Genomic DNA, 24,476 nt, shown 5'->3' on the forward strand with positions numbered 1-24,476 from the left:
TCAAAAAGGTCATCTATCCTTGATAGGGGATACTTATTCTTGATGGTGACTTCATTTAGGGACCTATAATCCACACACATCCTCATACTTCCATCTTTCTTCTTCACAAACAAGACTGGGGCTCCCCATGGTGAAGAACTAGGTCTGATATAACCTTTCTACTGCAATTCTCTTAGCTGCTCTTTTAGTTCAGCTAACTCTGCCGGAGCCATTCTGTAAGGTCTCTTGGCTATGGGGGCAGTCCCGAGGATAAGATCAATGATGAACTCTATTTCCCTGTCTGGTGGCATTCCAGGTAGTTCCTCAGGGAATACATCAGGGTATTCTTGCACTATTGGTACTTCCTCTATGGTCCTTGCATCCAAGTTGAAGACCATTGGATTAACTTTAGACCCTCGGGTTTGGCATTTCACTTTAATCCCTTCATGGTTAACTAATGATACTTCCTTGGTTGCACAACTAATAATTCCATTGTGTCTGGTTAACCAATCCATTCCAAGGATAACATCTATTCCTTTGGACTTGAGAACTACTAAGTCTGCTAAGAAAACTACTCCACTTAGAATGATCCTTACATTTGAACAACCTAGATGACATTTGATGTCAGACCCAGGTGTTCGGGTTATTAGGGGTAACTTTAGTAGTACTGTGGGTATTTGATGCTTCTCAACAAAACTTGATGATATGAATGAATGTGATGCTCCAGAATCAAATAATACTGTTGCAAGTACTGAATCGACTAAGAACTCACCAAGTACCACTCCTGAAGCAGTCTGAGCATCTTGAGCATGAATATGGTTGACACGGGCTCTACCATAGGATTGTTGAGGTTGCTTCATCATCTGGCTATTATTGTTGGTGTTGCTATTGTTGCGAGGAAAACCACGGTTGACTCCAGACACTGCAGGTCTTGGTCCATTAACTGTGTGGGACTGAGTGGATACTGCTGGTGGGTTGTTCTTGTAGGGACAGTTGGCAATGTAGTGTCCAGTCTCATGGCAATTAAAGCAAGTCCTAACATTGTTTGTGACTTGACCAGTGCTGTTCTGTTGAGTCTTGCCATAAGTTTGATTCTGATAGGTTGTCTTGGGCTGATATGATGGCTGCATTTGGTTATTGGAGACACTAGCAGGAGAGCGAAACTGCATTGGGGCTTGAGTCCGCTGGCTTGGTTGGCTAAAGGTTTTCAGCCTCTGGGATCTAGCACCATCTTGAACCTTGCGCTCTAGAAACTTGCGCTTGTTCTCTTTCCTTTCTTCAGTCTTGGCCACATCAGTCAGAATGGTCCTGTTCATCAAGGTGTTGAAGTCTGGATAGATCTGTGGGGTCATGAGGGTTCTAAGCTCACAGGTCAATCCTTCTATGAACTTTGTCTGCTTCTTGGCATCAGTGTTGACCAATTCTGGGGCATAGCGAGACAACTCAGTGAATTGGAAGATGTATTCACTCAGAGTTTTATTTCCTTGCTTCAAGTTGCGAAATTCATCAGCCTTTAGTTTCATGATTCCATCGGGAATGTGGTACCGACGGAATTCATCCACAAATTCTTCCCATGTGATCGTGTTGGCATTATCCACAGCTCCACTATAGGCTTCCCACCAAGAAAGGGCAATTCCTGTCAGCTGATGAGATGCTAGCACAACTCTATCCCTTCCATCACAGTGGATTGTGTCTAACTTCCTTTCAATCACCTTAAGCCAATCATCTGCTTCCATGGGGTTGTCAGATCCAGTAAAGGTGGGTGGCTTAAGCCTCATGAACTCAGTCATCTTGTCTTGGACTCCGGCTCCACGGTTGTTCCTAGGGCGGTTCATGCCTTGAGCCAAGGTCTCCAGAAGGTGAGTCTGAGTTGCCATGACTTGTGCTAAGTCAATTGCTGGAGGAGGGGGGCAAGTCATCTCCTTCATTATGGTTCCTAGTCTGACTCACTTCATCTTCATGAATACCATCCACATTTGCATTGGCTTGACTTCCATTTGGATTTTGGCTTTGTCTACTAGCTGCACGACCACTTGGTTGAGAGTGGGTAGCTGGTTTGGGAGGCATCTGTTGGTTAAGATGAGAAAGCATTAGATAAGGGTTAGATCTATTGAGTGATGTTCTTTTTTTTTGTTAAAGCGTTATATTTTAGAAAGGTGCAAGTTTTAAGACTTGCTATCCCGTAAGGGAACAACATAGAGCACTCAATTATTTAGCACAACCAACAAGCACAAATATATATTTTGAATAAGAGGGCGGTTTACAACATAGTAATGGAGGAAATAAGCGTACTACAATACGGTTCATCTACTTTGGGGGTTGAACAAAAGTGAAGTAAACTTCACTTCCCCAAGACATAAGGAGGAACTAGGTGCTACTATTCTTCAACTTCTTCGGACAGAACAGCTTCATTCCCTTGGTGTTGAGGAGGATCACGCTTCCGGCATTTGTGGTTCTTCTTTTGGACTAAGAGGTGGGTCACCGTCTTCTTTTGGTGGTGGCTGGGTGAGGAGGGAAAATCCTTCTTCCTTGCTGGGCTCCAACTCTAAAGCTTCATGAGAGGCTTCTGTGGGTGGGGGAGCTGATGGCCCTTCTATGTCCATCTTTCTTTTGGTTTCTAGGGACATGATTGGGATACCTTTTAGGACTATGGGCTCTTGGTCTTCCTCTGCTAACATCCTTCTTTTGATCCTGGTGATAAGGTAGGCATCCTTCAACTCCTGAGCATGGCGGTCTTCAGCTGCCTTCAAGACTTCAGCAATGGCAGTTTCACGACTCTCGGCTGCAGCTGCTTGGGCCTGAGCTTCCGCAAGCTGCACATGGAGCTTTCTAACTATGATCTCGGCTTCCTCCGCACGATGGATGCACTTCCTTAACTCTGAGGCCTGCTCATCATATTGCTTATCTAGAGCAAGTAGGTATGTGGTCATGAATACCACAGTTGGGTCATCTTCAAGTGAGTAACGTCCTTGTAAGAGCTTTATGCGGGTCCTCCAAACTGGTCGGTCTTTTTCATCGGGTGGAAAGAACCTCATGGGTGTACGGGTGATGGGCTTCTCGTAGATCTGGCATAGGTACCTCAAGGCTTTGCGGGCGACGGCTTGATATGTATCTGCAAACCGAAATCCAGTCGCAGTCATGCTCCAAGCTTCAGCTATATTAGGGAAGTCCTCACTTTTCCCAATATAGACGGTAACTTCACACCGCTCAGTCTCATGCTCTTCATATTCTCTGCCTTCATATTCTGGGCGATCCTTGATTCCAAGTTTCTGCATGGTAGCATACAAGAGCTTGGGAAAGCCTTCTACACTTAGACAGTAACTGCTGGTCCAAACTCCTTCTGCCATCTGAGAGACATAGATGAGAGTAAATATTTTTTTCAAATAGAGGGAAGAGGGTAAGAACTTTTGTAAAATACGTTTATTTAGTAAAATACCGGTCCAGAAAAGCCTAAGGTCGCGTCCTACAGCCAACTACGGCTCTGATACCACCTGAAGCGCCCTGGTAAACCAGGAACTCAAATGTGATACAATACTAGTCCCAGGAGGCTAGTGACACATTTATTACATCAGATAAGTTTCAGCGCAGTAGTCTCGGAAAGCGTGGACAAGGAAGGCACGCTATAATAATAAGACACCAAAATACAACATAGGTCCAAAGGACCCAGAAACAAACGATATCGCCATCGAACATCTGACGAGTCCCAATGCCACAGGCTTAGTTGGGTGCAGACATGACCTTACTCGAACGCCATTTCGGGATCGAAGTCCGGATCTTCCTCTGTTTAATAAAGCAAGGGTGAGTACAAAGTACTCAGCAAATCCAACCTTACCCTACGGAAGGGGATAACAGTATATATGCATATGGATAAATCAAGGATGAGGCTTAGTTTTATTTGCATAAAGCTATCTTTTTACACATGCAAGGTTTCATTTCACAAATACTGTTGTAAAAGACCTCTTTTTCCACATATGATAGTATTTTTGAAAATAGGGGTTTGATCACATTTTTAAGTGTTGTTGAACCCTTGTTCCCACAACACAATGGCAGTCAACCATTTATTTCCAAAATCACACTCACTCTCATGGTTTCACTCATCCCAACCCATCTAGTTGTTGAAACCAAACCATAACCCGTCCGAGACCGCGGACACGGCTATCCAGATAGATTTACACTCTGCAGAGGTTGTACACTTTTCCCACAAGTAGGATATCATAACTTACACCGTCGTGCAAGCACAGATCCATCAAAGTCATTACCCTCCATAGCTAAGTAATGGCGCTCACCACGGGAACACTAAGGCCACATTTCATGATACCACAATAATTCACAAAGCTCTTTTCATATATTTCCATAATTTCACATACATCACTTAGTGTCCCGTTGCACACCTGCCTCCAGGTGATTGCCATACTAACTAGAGAGATTTAGACTAAGCCTTTCCCATGCAAGGCGAGTGGTTGTACGATAAATGAGTTAGGCAAGATGAATCATCAACTCAGTCCTTAATCGAGACAAGGCGGATATCTTCACGCTTAACCCCACAAGGTATAAGCCACAACACCAGGGCATCCCCGAAAGAGATCCCATCCGCCCCATCTCCATAGTAATCACATCTATAACTTGTTCATTAACCCTTTCATAATACCCATAATTTATTTTCACCACTCACACCTTTTACTTTTAAAATCATTATATTTGAAAAATATAGCGATGAGTATCCAGGATGAGTAACAAGTCCTAAGCATACTAAATAATGATATTTCTGTCGTAGCATATTATTTGTTCCTAGGTTTGAACAAAACGATTACCGGGTAATATCAATTCAAGGATGGCTATTCAACATGTTTTAACTAAGCAGCGAAAATACTTCGTACATATATCGTACATGCAATATTTAAAACGGCTTCTACGGGTTGTGTTTAAAAATAAGATCAATATGCATCAAAGGGGATCGGTTGGACTTGCCTCCGTCGGCGTCCTCAGCAAACTCTTGCTGACAGTCCGGGTCCTCGGCGTCCAACTCGCGGTACTCGTCTCCAACGTTCTCGTTTTCCGGCTCGTTCACTCCGTCAACTAAAATACGCGACGAACGACACAGACAATAGGCACAGATAAATAATCATATAAATTCAAATGAGCTCCAAAAATCATGAAATTAATATGGGAGGTAGATCATGATTTTAGATGAATTTAGGAAAAAGAATTATTAAAATCAGAGTTAGCATGTGGCATTTGTGAAATGGCCGGAATTTAATCATGCGAAAAAGGCTAACGGTGATTAAGGAATGGATGCTTTACGTGGGCATTTGTTTGGCTGGTAGTGCATGGTGCATGCATGTACTATTTGGAGCTAATGCTTATGGCCCACGCATGCATGGTTAGAGAGAAATTAGCAGGGGTCATTAGAGCTCTTCTGTATGTCATGGTTCTATTCGTGGAGTTCTTGACAGTGAACCGGTACAGACAAATATAAGGAAAAATACAGGAAAATACTACAGAAAGACAGAGAATAGCAAGGAGATGCTCATGAGCTGCTCACCTCGTCTTGCGACGACAGTCGAGCTCGGCTTGTGCGTATGGCCGTATACGGTATACGCGAAGTGAGAGTGAGTGAGCGAGTGAGTGAACGTGTTTCTCGGGTGGTGAGAGTGAGCACCCGAGGCTGGCTTTTTATAGGCCAGAGTGCTCAGCTCGTTGCCATTAAAATGCTACTGTAGCGCATGGTCGGTGCCTAATTTGCATGCACGATGCATGCAAATGGACGGTGCCTAATCACCGTGTCCTTGCATGCAAGTGCATGCAAATGGACGGTGGCATGTCCTGCATGCATGCATGCATGAGATATCTATTCGTGTAGGTGCACTGCTATGTTTTCTTGCATGTAAACTTGCTGGTACTCGCTGTTATTTGTGCGCGAAAAAAATATGGATGGATTAGATGGAGATATTATAGACTCAAATTATTTTATAGTTTTTGAAATATATTTTGAAAATAATTTTTAATGCGAGTGATTTTTGAATGTGAATTTTTGAGATGTTACATATATGGGCTCCAATATCTAAGGAGATGTTTGGTTGCTAGCCATAATCTACCACAATTAACTTTAGACAAGTGTGGCTAATAAATTGGTTGCCACACTTTGCCATGCCTAAAGAAATTTTGCCATACTTTTTAACTCTATGACATGTGGAGCCCAAAAGAATCATGCCTAAACTTAGATGTCAATCAAACACTTACCAACTTGATCAAACTTGACTAAAATAAAATGTGGTAAACTGTGCTAGCAACCAAACAGCCCCTAAAACTTGTGAAAGAATTACTAAAGTTTAGTGGAAGAAGTACTAGAAAAATAAAAAAACCATAGATACTCTCTCTGTTCAGAGTTATAAGTCAATTTGACTTTTTTTATAAAATTTGTTATGTAGTTAGATATATGTTATATCTAGATGTATAGTAGAATGAGTATAAAAAAAACTTACTACGTAAACGACTTATGATTCGGAGTAAAGTACAACGAATAGAAAAAAATGTATTATTATATATAATAATTCTGTAATGTGTCGTGTGCGATGAGACCATTAGACATTGTAGCACTTTCGTTTGTTTGTGGTAATTATTATCAAACTATAGACTAAAGGCTTAAAAAATTCGTCTCATAAATTTTAACTAAACTGTGCAATTAGTTTTTATTTTCTTCTATCTTTAATACTCTATATATGCGTCTAAAAATTTGATGTGACAAAATTTTTTGAAAAGTTTTAGATTTTTAGGGCCTGTTTAGATTGAAGATGAAAAATTTTTGGGTGTCACATCGGATATGTCGGATGGATGTTGGGAGAGGTTTTTAGAAACTAATAAAAAATAAATTACATAACTCGTCAGGAAACTGCAAGACAAATCTATTAAGTATAATTAATCTGTCATTAGCATATGTGGGTTACTGTAGCACTTAAGGCTAATCATGGACTAATTAGGCTTAAAAGATTCGTCTCACGATTTTCAACCAAACTGTGTAATTAGTTTATTTTTTTATCTACATTTAATATTTTATGCATGTGTCCAAAGATTCGATGGGATGGATGAAAATTTTTTGGGTGGGCAGATGCAAGTAAACAAGGCCTTCGAGCCCGTCCATGAATGAAAGGTCTAATCGGTCTATCGCTCGCAGAACCGAAGGCAGCGGTACGGCTGCTCATATGCAACTGCACTCGATCGGACTGTAGGCGTGGACTTTTTCAGGTGCCCGCCCGCACTCCGAAGGCCGGAAGCTGCATACTGTGCTCGTTCCGTAAAAAAAAAAAAGTGACGTTTTTTACTTTGAGACATCATATTTGACCGTTTGTTTTATTCAAAAATTTTATGTAAATTACAAAATAAATTAATCATGAGTAAAGTATCTCTAATGATAAAATGAGTCTTAACAAAATATATAATATTTATATAAAAAATTTGAATAAGACGAATGGTTAAATAAGATGTCTGAAATTCTAAAACAACACTTTTTAGAACGGAGGGAGTACGCAATACGCTTTGTAGTGGTAGTTGTAGCCCTGTCTTTACTAGGGCCTTGTTTAGTTCCCGGGCGAAAAAATTTCGTGACACTGTAGCATTTTTGTTTGTTTGTGATAATTATTATCTAAATATAGACTAACTAGGCTCAAAAGATTCGTCTCGTCAATTTCAATTAAACTGTGCAATTAGTTTTTATTTTCGTCTATATTTAATACTCCATGCATATGTCTAAAAATTCGATGTGACGGAGAATCTTGAAAAATTTTGGTTTTTTTGGTGGAAGTAAACAAGGCCGGACGATATAGAGAACGCTGTTTTTTTCCAAAAAAATAAAAATATTATTATTATTTATATTACAAGGAAAATTGCAAAGTTAGGTGTGAAAACGGGAAAATAATAAAGTATGTTTTTTAACTATAGAGAAATTTTTTAGTTACCACATAACTGAAATTGGTGGTAAACACTTAATAGAGATATATATGCATGTGATTGGTACTTTGGAGGAAATTAATTCACCAAAAATAATCAGTAATTTCAAGTAAATTTTATATGTATTCCAAGATGGAGAAAGTAACATACAACTTACTTCTCTCGTCTTTCTTTCTCAGCTCTCTTGTCCACCTTAATGTAAAAACATATACGTATATATATTTGTATCTTTTTGTTATACTTGCTCTTATCATTCTCCGATTCTCGTGTGCTTGTCGCCTCTGTCACGTTTTCGAAGTTTTGATTCATCACATGGAAGGCGATGAGCCACTGGAATTTGTCAGCCACTGCACGACCAAATCCAAGTTCGTTTGTATTCCGTTCCATTCATGGTAGAGTCTAAAGACCGAAGCAATTCATTTTTTTCATAACTCAACTGGGAATACTAGCACTACACTACTGACTTGTAATCCCAATTTTTAGATACAACAACGGTTTATGAAATTGTCACGGAACGAAGGTAGCTGACCCAACACTCGATCGACGCCCGGACAGATTTTGGAGCTCCTAGCAAAGCGTGCTACCATCGAGACGATACAAGCATGCATCGACACCAGAGCCCGAATAGACGCCCACTAGGCCACTACACGCCCTGCGTTTTCCTGCAGGGGTGCAAACCCCTCCAGTTTATTAAAAAAAAAACTACACGCTCTGCGTCTGCCATTGTGTCATGGTGGGCTATTTAGGGGTGTTTGGTTGGCACATGTCATTAAGGGTAAAATTAACTTTACCGTGTTTGGTTGGGTTGTTAAAGTTTAATAGATATTGTAGTATTTTTGTTTTATTTGACAATTAGTATCCGGTTATGGACTAATTAGGTTTAAAAGATTTATCTCATAAATTACTCTTTATCTATGTTTTTAGTTTTGTAAATAATCTACATTTAGTACTTTATACATATATCCAAACATTCGATGTGACATGTGGTGAACTTTACTCTTGAAACCAAACAGGCCCTCTGTCTATAAATTATAAAAACCTATGTTTTGTGTCACTAAACTTGTCTAGTAGTGTAGCACCACCCCTAATCTAATAAATAATCTGAAATCTTAAATAGTTTATCATCTAATTTAATCTATATTTGTATTTCTATTGTTATGTTCCCTTTTGTGTTTTGTTTGTCTTTGTTTTTTATACTTATAATCAGAAAGAATAAAATAATCTATCCCTAATATTTAAAGATGAAAATTTCAGTCTGCCGGACGTTCTATCCGTTCCATCCGACATGTCCATATAGATATATAATAATATCTCTGTCCGTATACAATTTTTCTGTATGCAGTCTGCATGTCCATATAGATATATAATAATATCTCTGTCCGCATACAATACTTTACAATCCAATCATAATAGAACATGTCCGTATACCATTCCAAATAGGATTGCATATATTTTATATAAACAGCCACCACTATTCCGTATAGGAATATGAAATTGTCCAAATCCAAATAGGATTGCCTGAGAGAGATCAAAGCAAAAAAGAACAGAACAATTTTCTCCAAATCAACTAGCGGGCCGGTTTCGCCGCCACGTCCCCTGCCAGACAAGCCAGCGCCGGTGAGCGGTCCGATCTTGCCGCCACGTCCCTTGCCAGACAGGCCAGCGCCGGCTAGCGAACCAGCCTCGCCACCACGTCCCCGGCCTACCAAGTCTGCCCCTTGCGACGCAAGCTGGGGCCAGCGCCGGCTAGCGAGCCAACCTCGCCATCACGTCCCCCTGCCAGGCAGACCAGCGCCGTCTTCTTTATCTACAGATCCATCATATATATATTAATGGATGCAAAGGAGAAAAGAAGAAAAAGAGACAGAGAGTGGTATGCTAAGATGACAAATGAAAAAAAGCAGGAAAGGCTTAAAAGGCTTCGTGAAGCCTACCATGAAAAGAAAAGAAAAAACGAGTCTCTCATCAAATCCACACCTGAATCTACCATCACAGGGCAAGCCCGGCTAATAGTTGGCAATATTATAGATCATGAAGATGACAGGATTGATGCTCGTCAAGATGTATATGCTGGAGATGGCATAGAGGAACTTGGAAACATAAAAAAAGAATTGCCTCTAGGTAAAATTAAATAAATATTGTTTTTTCTTTTCTCTATTACTTTAATGCAAAATATCTCACTATGACCAGCGCCGTCTTCTTTATCTACAGATCCATCATATATATTAATGGATGCAAAGGAGAAAAGAAGAAAAAGAGACAGAGAGTGGTATGCTAAGATGACAAATGAAAAAAGCAGAAAAGACTTAAAAGGCTTCGTGAAGCCTACCATGAAAAGAAAAGAAAAAACGAGTCTCTCATCAAATCCACACCTGAATCTACCATCACAGGGCAAGCCCGGCTAATAGTTGGCAATATTATAGATCATGAAGATGACAGGTTTGATGTTCGTCAAGATGTATATGCTGGAGATGGCAAAAAGGAACTTGGAAACATAAAAAAAGAATTGCCTCTAGGTAAAATTAAATAAATATTGTTTTTTCTTTTCTCTATTACATTAATGCAAAATATCTCACTATATTTAATATTAATTCTTTTGCTTTATAGATTCAAACAAATCAAAAAACAATGAGGGAAAAAATCCATTAGGGTCAGGAGATTCAGTAATGGATGCCCAGGAAAATAAAAGGAAAAGAGAGAGAGAGCGATATGCACATATGAGCAATGAAAAAAAGATGGAAAGAATCAAAAGGAACCGTGAAGAGTATGCAAATATGCAAACAGAACAAAAGGCAGCTAGAATTCAGAAAATCACAGAAAACAAAGAGTTGAAGCGTAGAGCACAAACTAAATATTCAATCGCCTTGGAGAACCCTGCATATAGAGACATGGAAGTCAGAACATCAACCTTTGATTTAAATCAAAGGAAGCATGTGACACCTGGAGAAAGACAAACATTGCTACACCGTCGCAATGAAGAATTCACAAGAAAAATAGGAAATGATGTTATATCATCAAAAGAAGGGACTTTCAAAATGAGAAATAGAGATGACGACGGGGAGCATCCACATTTACAAGAAGCCATCATTAATGGTAACAGTATAATTAAACGATACTTCTAACAGCACAAGTCAAATTACAAGCTCATGTATAACTAACCATGGTTCTTTTACAGATATTCCCGCTTCGATGTGTCCCGCCACCAAAATCAAAGATGGACCACAAACAGCCTACAGTAAAGATCATGGTAAGTTTATCGATTTATTATTTTCAAGTCAATATAAAACCTTATGTATAACTAACCATGCTTCTTGGACAGGTTTTTTGACAGATATTCTCGCCTCGATGTGTCCAGACACCATAAACAATGATGGACAACAAACAAACTACAGGAAAGATCATGGTAAGTTTATCGAGAAATTATTTATAAGACAATATACAAGCTTATGTATACTAATCATGCTTCTTGGAAAGATATTCCATCTTCGATGTGTCCAGCCACCAAAGACAAGGATGCACCGATATCAGCCTACAATGAAGATCAAGGTATGCTTATCAAAATATTTTTTAAATGCTCTTATGAAACGGAGAACTAATAGAGATAAAAAATATTAATGTGCAGACAATGATGGAGTGGTTTTTGAACAAGACACCAACGAGGATGAATATATGTTCTCTGCTCAAGGTATGTTAATTATATTCAAAACATATTCACATTATTATATATTTATATATATTAATACATTTAAATTAGTATATACTTTGCTGATTTTTAAATTCTATATATATTACTAAAAACAGAGTGGAACATAGATGATGAGTTGAGAATAAACCAAAAAAAAAACCCGTACGAAAGCATGGCATGGCATCCTTAATCTAATCTTATCTAATGTAAATAAAGCAGGGAAACTATATCTATTTCTAGCACCGCTGCATCATCGAATTCAATTTTTCATCAGATATTTATATATAATCATGGACATAGCATTAAAAATTGAAGAAATTAAATACAGTTCTAAATAAACAACTAGAGTGGAGGGATAATAAACACTAAACATCCCACGAGCAACATCATGATGTTCTTCTCTTCTGAATTCCTATGCACATACACTCCTCGCTCAGTTCGACTTTTTTATATGAATCTAAACAAACGTTCAGAAGCGTGGAGCATGGATGGAGGCAAGTCGAGTTAGTAAAATTCAAAACGGTTACTATGAATCTAAACAAACGTACGGAAGCGTAGATTATGAATCTAAGTCTAAGCAAGTTACTAATAAAAAACAGAATCGAGGAGCACAGCGCAAGGAAGCGAGGAGTAGAATTAAATAGCTTATCATTTAATAATCTGACATATCTATGTACTTATGGTACGATGACCTTTTTATTTCTCTTTTTTGCTTCTTGTTTTCTTACAAATAGAAAAATAAATAATAAATATACTATTATGGATCTTCGAACTTTTATTCTTGTCTAATAAACAAACCATAGCTGATACCTTAAGCAATTTGTCATCCAATTTAATCCCTGTACATATGTCTAACAGGGAGAAAGAAATTTCGTTCGCTTCTAGAAACTCACCCGAGGGCTCGAGTACATCCTCCATCTCCTACATACAACTAAAAAGAAACAAAAGTAAGACCACCAAATGGTGCGACTTTTTTTTAGGTCGCTCCCCCGCTCCCGTAGGTACGATCCTTCTAGCCGTGCGTATAGGAGGTGGAAGGGTGAAAATTGAAAAAAAAAACAAGATAGGATTCCTGACGTAAATTTACAATAGAGAATAATATATAAACAGAGAGGTGGAAGGGTGCGAAAAGAAAGGATTCCTGACATAAAATTTCATCTACAAAACGGTTCCTCCTAAAGGAAAGAAAATTAGTCGCACTCTAAAGGAAAGAAAAAACAATTAATTCCATCTACGACCAGGATCTCTAAAGGAAAGAAAAAACAATTAATTTCATCTACGACCATCCTGGAGTCGCCCTCGCCCAACCTCACCGTCGAACATCCTTCCTCGCCCTCGCTCGCCTGTCCTTGAAGCCGTCGAGGACCACCGCATCAGCCCTACGCGATCATGCGTTGCCAGGTCCTCGCACTTCGCACGTCGCACCTCACAGGACCTCGCACCTTGCCCCTCCGCGATCCTGCGTTGACAGGACGTTGCTCCTCGCTCTCGTTGCTTGCCCGTCCTTGAAGCCGTCGAGGACCACCGCGTCAGCTTCGCGATCTTGCGTTTCCTGCCTTCGTTTCCAAGGAGTAGGCGGCTTTAGCCCTGGCCAGTCCTCGGCCAGCAGTGGCGGCATCCCCGGCCGCCTAGCAGCCATACACGGCCGTCCACAACCCTAAAACGAGGTGAGTTAGACGACTGTTGATTGGAGTTACACATACTTTCAAATCTTGGTGCATATATTCAAAACAAGCACATGCGAAACTGATTTATTGGTTTCTTAACTTATAGGACATTCTATTTCATTTAATTGTAGGAGTTTTTTTGTGCAGCATTAGATTATTGGAACTCGACGTATTTGCAGTATCTCATCCCTAGCATGCAGACACAATTGTTTTTGAGTTAGTTTGATTGTTGTGTTAATTACTATTAACTTTGCTTTTCACTAGGCTGTTAACTAATTTGGTCATGCAAAACTAATTTGGTCATGCAGGTCAGGTTGTTCACTAGGCAGTCAATCTTCTCAAGTTCTGTCAGTTTTACCGTCTTTTCAGTGGTCTTGGTTGGATCTTCTTTCTGTTTGTGTTCCCATGACTTTCTAGGTAAGCATCCAAAGAACCAAACTCTTTGTAGATCTATTGTGTTGCTATCCCAATCAAATATTTTTTTTATCTCACAACATCACTGGAGATTATTTTTATTATTCAATCTTGATGGCTAATACCTGATGAATAGATGAAAAACATCACATAAATATGCTTGGTAATTTATTGCTTATTGCTCCTAAAAAGACAAGCCAGTAGACTGTAAAGGTTTTCTTTTTGCACTTTGGATGCTTAATCTAAAGAGAAGATGCTTATTGCATGTTTCTGACCAAAAGAGTTACAAGTTTTCTGATTTAAACAAGCTGAATATATAGGATCAACCTTAATGAGTCATTTTGTGAAATAAATTACCATTCTCATAACTGAAAGATCTCAATTTATAGATCTTGTCCACCGAATCATATATCCTCGCTGAGCTATGAGAATTGAGAAAGTACCAAGAGGCCTTTATAAATGAATTATATAAAACAAACACTTGCAGCATGAAAAATAGATAAAACAATTAATTGGGAACAAGCAGGATCGGTATTGTGGCTACTAACTATCATAAGAAGCTAATGCCAAAACACAAATGAATTAAATAAAACTTTCAGAGTCCACACTGGCTTCATTAACCAACACAAAAACTAGCAGTGAACAAATTAAACTACTTAATAGCAGGGCATTCCAACTAGGAGGAAGGTGAAGCCATACCTCGAAGTGAGGGTGTTGGGTGTGGCGCTGTGGGGCTCTGGCACCGTGGCGGCTGCAACACCTTGGGTTTCTGCCTCTGCCGAGGTATGCAGATTTAGGAAGGGATGAGGTCGGGGGTGGTTTGTGCTTCTTGCCGGTGGAGACTTGCACGGCCTGGTTTCATGCCAGCGGCCTCCTGCCCACCATGCCTTCTACCCAAAACCCTGTCCACGTACATGGACCACGATGATGGGTTTTGCAGCTGAGGAAGCGGTTGGTCGAGCACTGGCTCAATGGGGGTGGTGGTGTGAGCACGACGCGGAGGGGGACGCTGCAAGCACGAGGGAGAGGCACGCTGAAAATAGGTCCTATTCGTGAGAAATCTTAGCGGGTGTTGTGTCCATTCGTGCATAGGGTAATTATGCATATGAAAAAAATCTATTCTGTCCATAGTAAAGTCAATGGAGACGAATATTCTTTCCAGCCATTGCAAACCTTTGATCAAAATGCTTAATACACAAATACTAAGGATATCAAATTTTGTGCACATATCTAGGTGAATGAAAAATCTCTCACAACAAATTACCTTGCAATGAAGACAAATCTTAATCTCTTGTCAAGATATCTTCAGTATGTGCGCAATGTGGAACTCATGGGAATAAGAATGTTTGCCTCTGCTTTCATTGACACCACGAATTAAGTCCATTCTTGGGCCAATCCAATTGAAAGGTCTCGCGATTGTGAATTCAAGGCCATTTTTCGTGCCTTCAGCTGCCAGATACTCAAATGATAACAACAGCAAGTGTTATAACAAGAAGAGGACCATCAACTGTACAGTGGCAAAACATAAGACAATTTACTTTATTGACCAACTATCAGGCTCTCGATAAGCTGCTTTGCGCATGCATAGGACCATCGTTGTATCACGATTGGACCAAAAATAAAGGGTGACTCATCTTCTTTCAGAACATAAAATTCAGGATAAATGCTAATATCTTCTTCCATAAGGACTCTTACAAAAGAACATCTGAGACCTACTTCAATCAAGTTCAGCAATATGTTCATGAATGTTTGACCAGTGAACTTTTAATGACGTATTAGCTAATAATATTTAGTTAAAATGCCTAAGAGAGAATGGTGTTTATACTTAATAGAAAGTTAATTGATTTACCAGTTCAGCTATCCAAATCTAAAGAGTTTTTTTTAAATACCCCGCACATCTCAATGTCCTATACATAGCAACTCCGGTACAAATCTTACTTGATTTATATGGTACAATTCATTTCACTGATCTAAGCAAGCTTATAAAAATAAAGCACCAGGTGTACACGACAGTAATGTCCTTTTCCAAGATTAAAACACCTACGCATTGACAAATAGGCTGGACCACCTCAATCCAGTTTTGAGGCATAAATTCAAACCATATAACTAGGAGTCTGCAATAAACAATACCAATCTTGAATCTCATTGTGCAAGATAGAAGTTATATAATACTTATCTAGCAATCTAAGTCAAGCAGAGCAGCTCACCTTACCGAACATGGGACAGAGAATCGGGATGATGGCACCGAAGATGGGGGCGGCCACAACGAGATGCAGGGGATGGAGTAGCTCAGGCTTCGGGGATGGATGCGGGTGTACAACAAGAATCCGAGGACGTGGGTCGACAGGTGCTAGACATGGGGAAGAGACTGATAAGAGATGAACTCGACCTCCCCCGGCGGCGGTGTGGGTCTTCAGCTCCATCCTCTGCTTTCTTCTGCTTTGCTTTTATCCCTCCTCTCCCACGCGTTTGAAACCCCAAATCGAGTTCCCACACGGACATCAATCCAAATCCAGCAGCGGCGTGGGTCTTCACTGGATCTGGCTTGCCTCGACCGTGGAGATCATGGCCGCCGCCAGAGCCGACCTGAAGAAGAGGAGTAGGAGGCCCAGATCAAGTCCGCACATAGTATTCCATCACCCGCCGGCATCACGCACTCGCTCACGCTAGCTGCGCTGCTTCACGCGGAAGCAGGGAGGGAGGTAGGAGCAAGGTGGCGAGGAGGCGAAGTTTCTCGAGAAGGGGATTACGGACAGGAGACCGAGAGTTGTGGACCGAGTCAGTGGCGTCATGATGTGTTTTTTTGTTTCTCTATCTTTTTCTTTTTTCAATTATATCTTGGTACAGACACTTAAGTGGATTTCTCATCCTACAGTATATGTCTATATAGAATAGACTCAAAAGTCACACATATTTATACAGTGAGTATAACACTTTATTTTAAGTTTTTGTGGAAGTTTTTTCCCAAAACATAGTATTACCTGTATATATATACTCTCTAATGTGTGGCAGGATGGTACAGAAATGGATGGAACTTATATGTGGATTTATTAGCGCACAAAATAAATGGATATAAGATATTTCTTTCTGCCGATATTAAACATTATCTTAGCCGTATCACGAAAAGATCTATAAAGTAGAGTTTGTGAGCCTACGACGCCGTCCTCTTTTGTGACTGTGTTTGATTTCGCAAACTTTACTTTTTTAAGATAATGTCACTTTAAAATTGGTATTTAAGTTTTATAATATTATTATTTTATTGTGCAATCCGTGTATTTTAAATATAAAACGTTAGCTATCCCGTAGCAACGCACGGACACGCTACCTAGTCTGTCAATAAACCTAAGCCAAATCTGATACAATAACCCTACCATGCCCTTACACCCTACATGCGACCCGAACTCATGATTCATGCTCAAACTCGAGTCCAACAATAGTACAAACAATCCCAAGATGTATCAGGTTCCGTCGTAACACACGACTATATTTGCTAGTATTATAATTAAAATGCTATCACAAACAATTCCGAGACATATCGGATTCCGTTGCAATGCACGACCATACTTGCTAGTATTATAATTAAAATTCTAAAAAATAGAAAAAAAATTCATGTATAATAAAATAGTAATATGAAAAATAATATAATAATCTATACTCTATATATATATATATAATACTAAAGAGGCAAAATTTCAGCCAAAATTTTGGTCTGGAGTTTTTTTCGTCTGGCCTCTTCGGTAGACCGGCTTCGAACATGTCTAAATCCAAATCCAAGTCGGACAGTGCTAATGTGAAGGCAGACGCCAAACCAAAACAAAAAAGTAAAGAAGACCAAACCCAAGTAAAGCCAACGGGATCTCCTGAATCTCCCGTTCCAGATGTCATATGATTTCGCCAAAAAGTCCTAACAGAGCTCCCCCGATTAACATCAAACATGGCGAGACAAGCTCGAGCACACAAAATTTCTAGAGAAACCACAACCTCGGATCTACCTGCTGCGGAGGCGTCGGGGGCATCGGCTGAGCTGCCTTGGCGCCCGCACTCGTCAGCCCCGAACTCCTCCACCTCTAGCTTGACCGCCACCGCCACCGCGCAACGTGTAGGAGCCATGGCCGACGCGGCTCGGTCTTCCTGAGCTCAGAGATGCACCATTGAGGTCGTTGGGATCGATCACTGGAACCCTAACCAACCCTAGCGCTGACTGGTCCCGATCACCGTGACGGGTGAATCGAATCTGGCGGGCGGGTGAGGCGAGCGGGTGAGGCGAGGCAGGGCGAATCGAATGGTTCGATGGAGGAGTGCAAAGGCAGGCAGACGAGGCTTCAATGGGGATGACAGCCTGCTGCTTGGCCTTTCGAGGAGAAGAAGTGTCCAGAAATAGACGCGGTGCGCACGAGAAGGCGACACTGGTGGATGACTTGTGGGGTCGAATTCCCTTGGCCCCATCCGTCGGCAACAGGTGGTGGTGGCTGCCCCCACCACTGGGAGTGGATAAAGTGGTGGCGATTGTTGGATTGGATCCAGGCACGCGCGTGGCTGTCAGTCAGCAGCACAGTGACAATACTTATATAGATGGCCATCGGGCCGTGCCGGCCCGGCCCGGTGGCCCGGCGTGCCGTGCTGTGCCGTGCCTGCCCCGGGCCGCACCGTGCCGTCGTGCCAGCCGGACCGTGCCATCACCGTGCCTCGTGCCGGGGGTATAGCCCAAGGCACGGCCCGTGGGCCATCGGGCCGGCCCGAAGGCACGGCGGGCCACCGGACCAAGGTCGTGCCAGGCCAGTAGTAGGCCTATATTTTCTTTTTTTGTTTAGAATTAGCAGGCTATATTTTTTAACAGGCCAATTAGGATGGGTGGATGGACCAACAGACCTACATTTTCTTTTTTTTTAAATTAAAAAGTTATATTTTTTACTAGGCTATTAAGCATCGGGCCGTGCCTGAGCCGTGCCACGGGCCACGGTGGCGGCCCAGGCACGGCCCGGAGCCTCGGGCCGTGCCGTGCCGGGCCCGATAGTTGCCGTGCCGTGCCCGGGCCGGGCCAAAATGTCGTGCCGCGGGCCGGGCCAACGGGCCACGGGCTGCATGGCCAACTATAAATACTTAGACTTGTTTAGGCCTGGCCTTGTTTAGTTTAAAAAAAATTGTAAAATTTTTCAAATTTCCTATCATATTGAATCTTGCGACACATGTATAAAGTATTAAATATAGGTAAAAGAAATAACTAATTGCACAGTTTGTCCATAATTTCCAAGACCAATCTTTTAAACTTAATTAGTCCATGATTGGATAATATTTATCAAATACAAACGAAAGTGATACAATGTCCATTTTGCAAAATTTCTTGGAACTAAACAATTCTGAAAAAAATTACAAATTTTTCAGATTCCCCGTCACATCGAATCATGCATAAAGCATTAATAAAAAAGTAACTAATTGCATAGTTTGTCTGTAATTTATGAAATGAATCTTTTGAGTCTAATTAATCCAGATAATATTTGCCAAATAAAAATGATAATGCTATAGTAGCGAAATCTTTTTTTTTTAGTTAAACAAGGCCTTAGAGAAGAGGATATTAAGATATAATTCTTAAGGAAGAAAATGTCTACCTTAGGGAATGGTTGTCTCTGCCTACCATATGAGAAGGTCAAGGCCACCACTGCTAAATATAAACAATAAGACGGATAAAAGTTACAAAAGCGATAATAACTCCGTTGCAACGCACGGGCATTTTTGCTAGTTTATATAAAAAAGGAGTTGGTAGGAGTGGGCTATCGACGATTTATTACGAGAGAGCTCTCTCGGTCTTCTATACTTTTGCACTGGACAAACCAAGAGCGACCCGGTGAATCCAGCCCGACCAACCAGGAGCGACCTGGGGCCATAATAAGGCCGCACACATGTATAGCCGAGAGAGCCCATCATCGACAAATCGAAACGCGGCCCAAACCTACTAACTCCTGCCCCCCAAAGCTAGGGTTACAGGCCTACGCTACCTGGCCTGGCGATAAGAGGTTTAGCACCTCCTTTCTTATGCTAGTTTATCGCTCTTATAAATAATCCTTCCGGTACTAATACTTTTTGTTTCACTGCGAGGAAATAGGATATACATGTATACTCGGCACATATACTTGGACCTGTTTGTTGCATTGCATCATTCAAAACGGGCCTCAGATGGGCTACAAGCCCTTAGAGTGGACTCGATGGGCCTGTACCGGAACCAGACAGACCATACCAGCACGAGAAAAACATGTGTACATCCAGATTACAACGTGAGTAGGTCAGATAGTACACTAAGGCCTTGTTTAAATCCAAAAACATTTTGAATTTTGACACTGTAACACTTTCGTTTTTATTTGACAAACATTATCTAAATATGGAGCAACTAAGCTTAAAAGATTCGTCTCGTGATTTACAGGTAAACTATGCAATTAGTTATCTTTTTATCTATATTTAATGTTTTTCATGCATGTGCCGTAAGATTCGATATGATAGTAAATCTTTGTAAAGTTTTTGGTTTTTGGGTAGCTGCTACCACCGTGCCATTCTACAAACCTTTTTCCCTAGTATACATAAAAACAAATGTACTTATATAACAACAGGATACGCATACAGTGATGATACTGATATTGAGAGGTTCAAAGGATCGCAGATTAGAACCCTGGAATATAATCCTTCCGATTAGGAAGCCCAAGGTGGATTAGGAAGTGATCGCAAAAAAAAAAAGTGTGGATTAGGAAGAGCCTATCTTGAACAGCTCGTTCGCGTCGGAATGCGTACATGGAAAAGAGGTCCGGAGGTTTGCCTCCACTCGTCCAGGCGTGGCTTGCCTGTGCTTCATTGGCTTTATAGCTTAGGCTTTGTTTACTTCCATCCAAAAATCGAAAAAAATTTCAAGATTCCCCATCACATTGAATCTTTAGACGTATGTATGAAGTATTAAATATAAACGAAAATAAAAACTAATTACACAGTTTGGTCGAAATTTACGAGAAGAATCTTTTAAGCCTAGTTATTCCATAATTAGATAATAATCACCACAAACAAACGAAAGTGCTACAGTGTCGCAAAATTTTTCACTTCATCAACTAAACACGGCCTTATTATAAGCTTGGTTGGAGCCAAATGATTGATAGTCTAAGGCCTTGTTTAGTTCCAAAATATTTTGGGAAATGGGCACTGTAACATTTTTGTTTGTATGTGACAAATATTGTCCAATTATAGACTAAATAAACTCAAAAGATTCGTCTCGCAAATTACAGGCAAACTATGTAATTAATTATTATTTTTATCTATATTTAACACTTCATGCATGTGTCGTAAGATTTGATGTGACGGAGAATGTGAAAAGTTTTGCAAAATTTTTTGGGAACTAAACAAGGCCTTGGTTGTGTATACAATACATCTCATCTATTATTATATAGTTTTTTTTGAGCTCATATCTCCTATAATTCAATCTACAACTTATTTGAAAAGTATACTCAAAAGTGGTATTTTCTGTCTCCTGTTCGCTCATCTCATGGTAAGATGTTTCTTTTCCAATTTAAGAGAAAAAAGTTTTCTATTTGGCTCAGCTTTGCTAGAGGTAGACTATCCTCAACGTTAAAGTGTACTTATCGAAACCAGTGTTTTCATACTAATAGTTATATATAGTTTTAATGGCGTAATGCTTTCAGTGGTAGGCGATATGCCCGTCGACAACAAGGCGCATGTGGCAACTTCGTAAATCTCGAGATTTACCGGTCCAACTCGGTTTTCGGAGGTGCTCATAGGTATAGGGTGTGCGTACGTGCGTTCACAGAGGTGAGTGTGTGCTTGTGTATATGAGTGTCCGCGTCTTTGGTCTCACAAAAGTACCGTTTTTTACAGTACACCACAAATTCAAACTTAAATTATTGTGCCATTATATTTTCTTAGAACTATCATTTTTTCTAGAAAAAAACAAAAATATTGCATAACACAAAATAATAATAATATATACATTTTGGTAATTGGATACTGTAGCACTTTTGTTTGTATTTGACAAATATTATCCAATCATAGACTAACTAGACTTAAAAGATTCGCCTCACAAATTACAGGTAAACTGTATAATTAGTTATTTTTTATTTATATTTAATGCTCTATGCATGTGCCGCAAAATTTGATGTGACAGAAAATCTGAAAAAATTTTGTAATTTTTTTTGAAAAATAAACAACGCCCAAAACCTCAGATGGGCTACAAGCCCTTGGAGTGGATTCGATGGTCTGTACCAGACAGACCGTACCAGCACATGTCATGTAGCCAATTAATCCGGCCCCTTAAGAAAAGCACGTACGCTACCACCGTGTCATTCTACAAACCTTTTTCCCCTAATTAATATCAAAACGAATGTATGATTATATAAAAACAGGGTACATATATGTATTTTCACAACAGTGATAGCGAAACGTTAAAACGATCGCAGATTAGAATCCAGAACTGTGTGCATGGAAAAGATGTCGCTGCTCTCTAGGCTATCATCTCTCTCAAGGCTAGAGCAGTTCGTTGTTTTCACAGCTAGGCCTTGTTTAGTTGTATATTTTTTTTTGGTTTTGGGTATTATAGTATTTTCGTTTTTATTTGATAAATATTGTCTAATCATGGACTAACTAAAGATTCATCTTGCGATTTATAGACAAACTGTATAATTAGTTTTTGTATTCGTCTATATTTAATGCTCCATACATATGCCGTAAGATTCGATGTGACAGAAAATCTTGAAATACTTTTAGTTTTTTGGGTGAACTAAACAAGGCCCTGCTCACCCGGGATCGATACTAGCACCACACGCTGCTACGCACTAAGAGCACTCACAATGCAAGACTCTATCACATAGTCCAAGACAATTAATTACATACTCACTCCGTCCACGAAAGAGTCAATTTCTAGAGTTGTCCTAAGTCAAACTTTTTAAACTTTGACCAAATTTCTAGAAAGAAATGCTAGGATTTATAGTATCAAATTAGTATTATTAGATTCATCATAGAATATATTTTCATATAATGTGTATTTTATATTATAGATGTTGTTATTCTTTTCTATAAAGTTAGTCAAACTTTAAAAAGTTTGACTGGCACGGATCCTAGGAATTGATTCTTTCGGGGACGGAGGGAGTATTATTTATAGTATTTTGCTGATGTGATAGCATATTTATTGAAGAAAGAGGTAGAAAAAAATAAGACTCCAAGTCTTATTTAGACTCTAAGTTGTTCGAGGTAATAATAACTATGATAGAGTCTGTATTGTGAGTGCCCTAAGCCATTTGATAAATTTAGTTAGTGTGAATTGTGATGACATAAAAATAAAAATTTTAGAATCTGTTAGATCTATTGGTGTATATCGAACTCTTTCCCCTATATAAATAAACGGCTCGTTTCTGCGTTTTCTATCCATGATGTTTTAATGTTCAACATCAAAATTTGACTCATGATGCGGCTAATCATGCATCATGATGATTTTCTAATGAAAGTCTGAAAAGTTCAAACTTTTTTCTTGTTGCCCTCATAAAAAACAGAGTCTACAAAGTTCCACGTTAGACAACGCGCGGGGCTCTCGGGCTCCGACATCAAGGTATGGGGACCCGTACCATGTACTCCACACCCATGGAGGCAGGCCGATCGATGCTATGGCCATCGGGTTCATGGTGGTCAACCATGACGAATGCGCTGCCGCGACGAGCCCATACCTCGTAAGTAGCGGGCGCTCGACTGCAGTGCTTAGGGTGCACAAGGACCATCTAGCACTCGCTCACCATGCTCCTACGTCCCCGCCTAACACGGCGGTAGCGCTCGCCCAAAACACCGCAACGACACTATCTCATGGGCCCGGTAACAGGAGAAGGGAGAAATGGAATCAAGAAAAAACTATGCCACTTCTCCTTTCTCTAGGGATTGAGGGAATTTTTTGAGGGATTGAGAAAATATATAAGTAAAGATGATTAAGAGGGTATGCTAGAGTAGTTTATTTTTATGTTATTCCTCTATATGACAATTTTTTGGGGGGGAAAGAGAATCGATCTTCTTGATCTGATGGAGATGTTGTTATAGCTGAAGTATGAACAAAATTAACAGCCCTTGGCCGCTCTCATTTCCTCTCTGTGTGATCCCTCAAATATATAACCATAAGCTAGTCACAAAAAAAAATGTATAACCATAAGTTTTTTGTGAACTAATCTATTCAAGACTCAAATAATGGTGATAACTGACTTCAAACATAATGTTGTGAACACCATACTATAAAACTTATTATTACTTGCCCATAAGACATCATTTATTGTGGCTTTCTTTCCGCCGCAAAGTATGGACATGATCTTAATTTATTTAAATGTTGAAAAGAGAGAAAAAAAAACTATTGATGTAACAAATTAATATAAAAAGAATGTATTTTGCAATATACGAACATGATCCTAGTGTGTTTAAATATTGAAAAGAAGAGGAAAAACATCAATGTAGTAACAAAAAAAGGAGTTGGCAGAGGGCCATTCATCATGAACTCACGAGAGAGCGCTCTCTCGGATTACACTGATCTTTTGAGCTGTAGCAAGGCAATTTCTTGCACCCGATTCCTCAGGTTAGTGTCTAGATGTGGGGTGCCCAAGAGGCGCGGCAGATCACAAGTGCTACGTACATCCGAGAGAGCCCATCATCGAGAGAAATCCAGACGGCCCGGCCCAAACCTGACAACTCTTGCCCCCCCAAGGCTGGGGGTCACAGGCCTACGCTACCAGGCCCGGCGAGAAGTGGGTCAGTGTCTCCTTTTTTATGCCAGT

At 40.1% G+C, this 24,476-nt stretch overlaps 1 long non-coding RNA gene across 6 annotated transcripts; it reads right to left on the reverse strand.

Annotated features, from left to right (window-relative positions):
- On the reverse strand, positions 9,349-16,536 carry LOC110437103. 6 transcript variants are annotated; one of them, XR_002455213.1, is made up of 7 exons: positions 15,897-16,536; positions 14,954-15,138; positions 14,389-14,698; positions 11,227-11,452; positions 11,083-11,153; positions 9,901-10,128; positions 9,349-9,730 (listed from the first exon to the last, which is right to left on the reverse strand). It is a non-coding gene; the product is annotated as an uncharacterized LOC110437103 (long non-coding RNA). The 6 variants fall into 6 exon arrangements; XR_002455212.1 differs by lacking the exon at positions 9,901-10,128 and having other exon boundaries at positions 15,897-16,529; XR_002455214.1 differs by lacking the exons at positions 9,349-9,730; positions 9,901-10,128 and adding an exon at positions 10,187-10,797 and having other exon boundaries at positions 15,897-16,529.

The sequence above is a fragment of the Sorghum bicolor genome, chromosome 7 (assembly GCF_000003195.3).
Source record: "Sorghum bicolor cultivar BTx623 chromosome 7, Sorghum_bicolor_NCBIv3, whole genome shotgun sequence".
NCBI lineage: Eukaryota > Viridiplantae > Streptophyta > Magnoliopsida > Poales > Poaceae > Sorghum > Sorghum bicolor.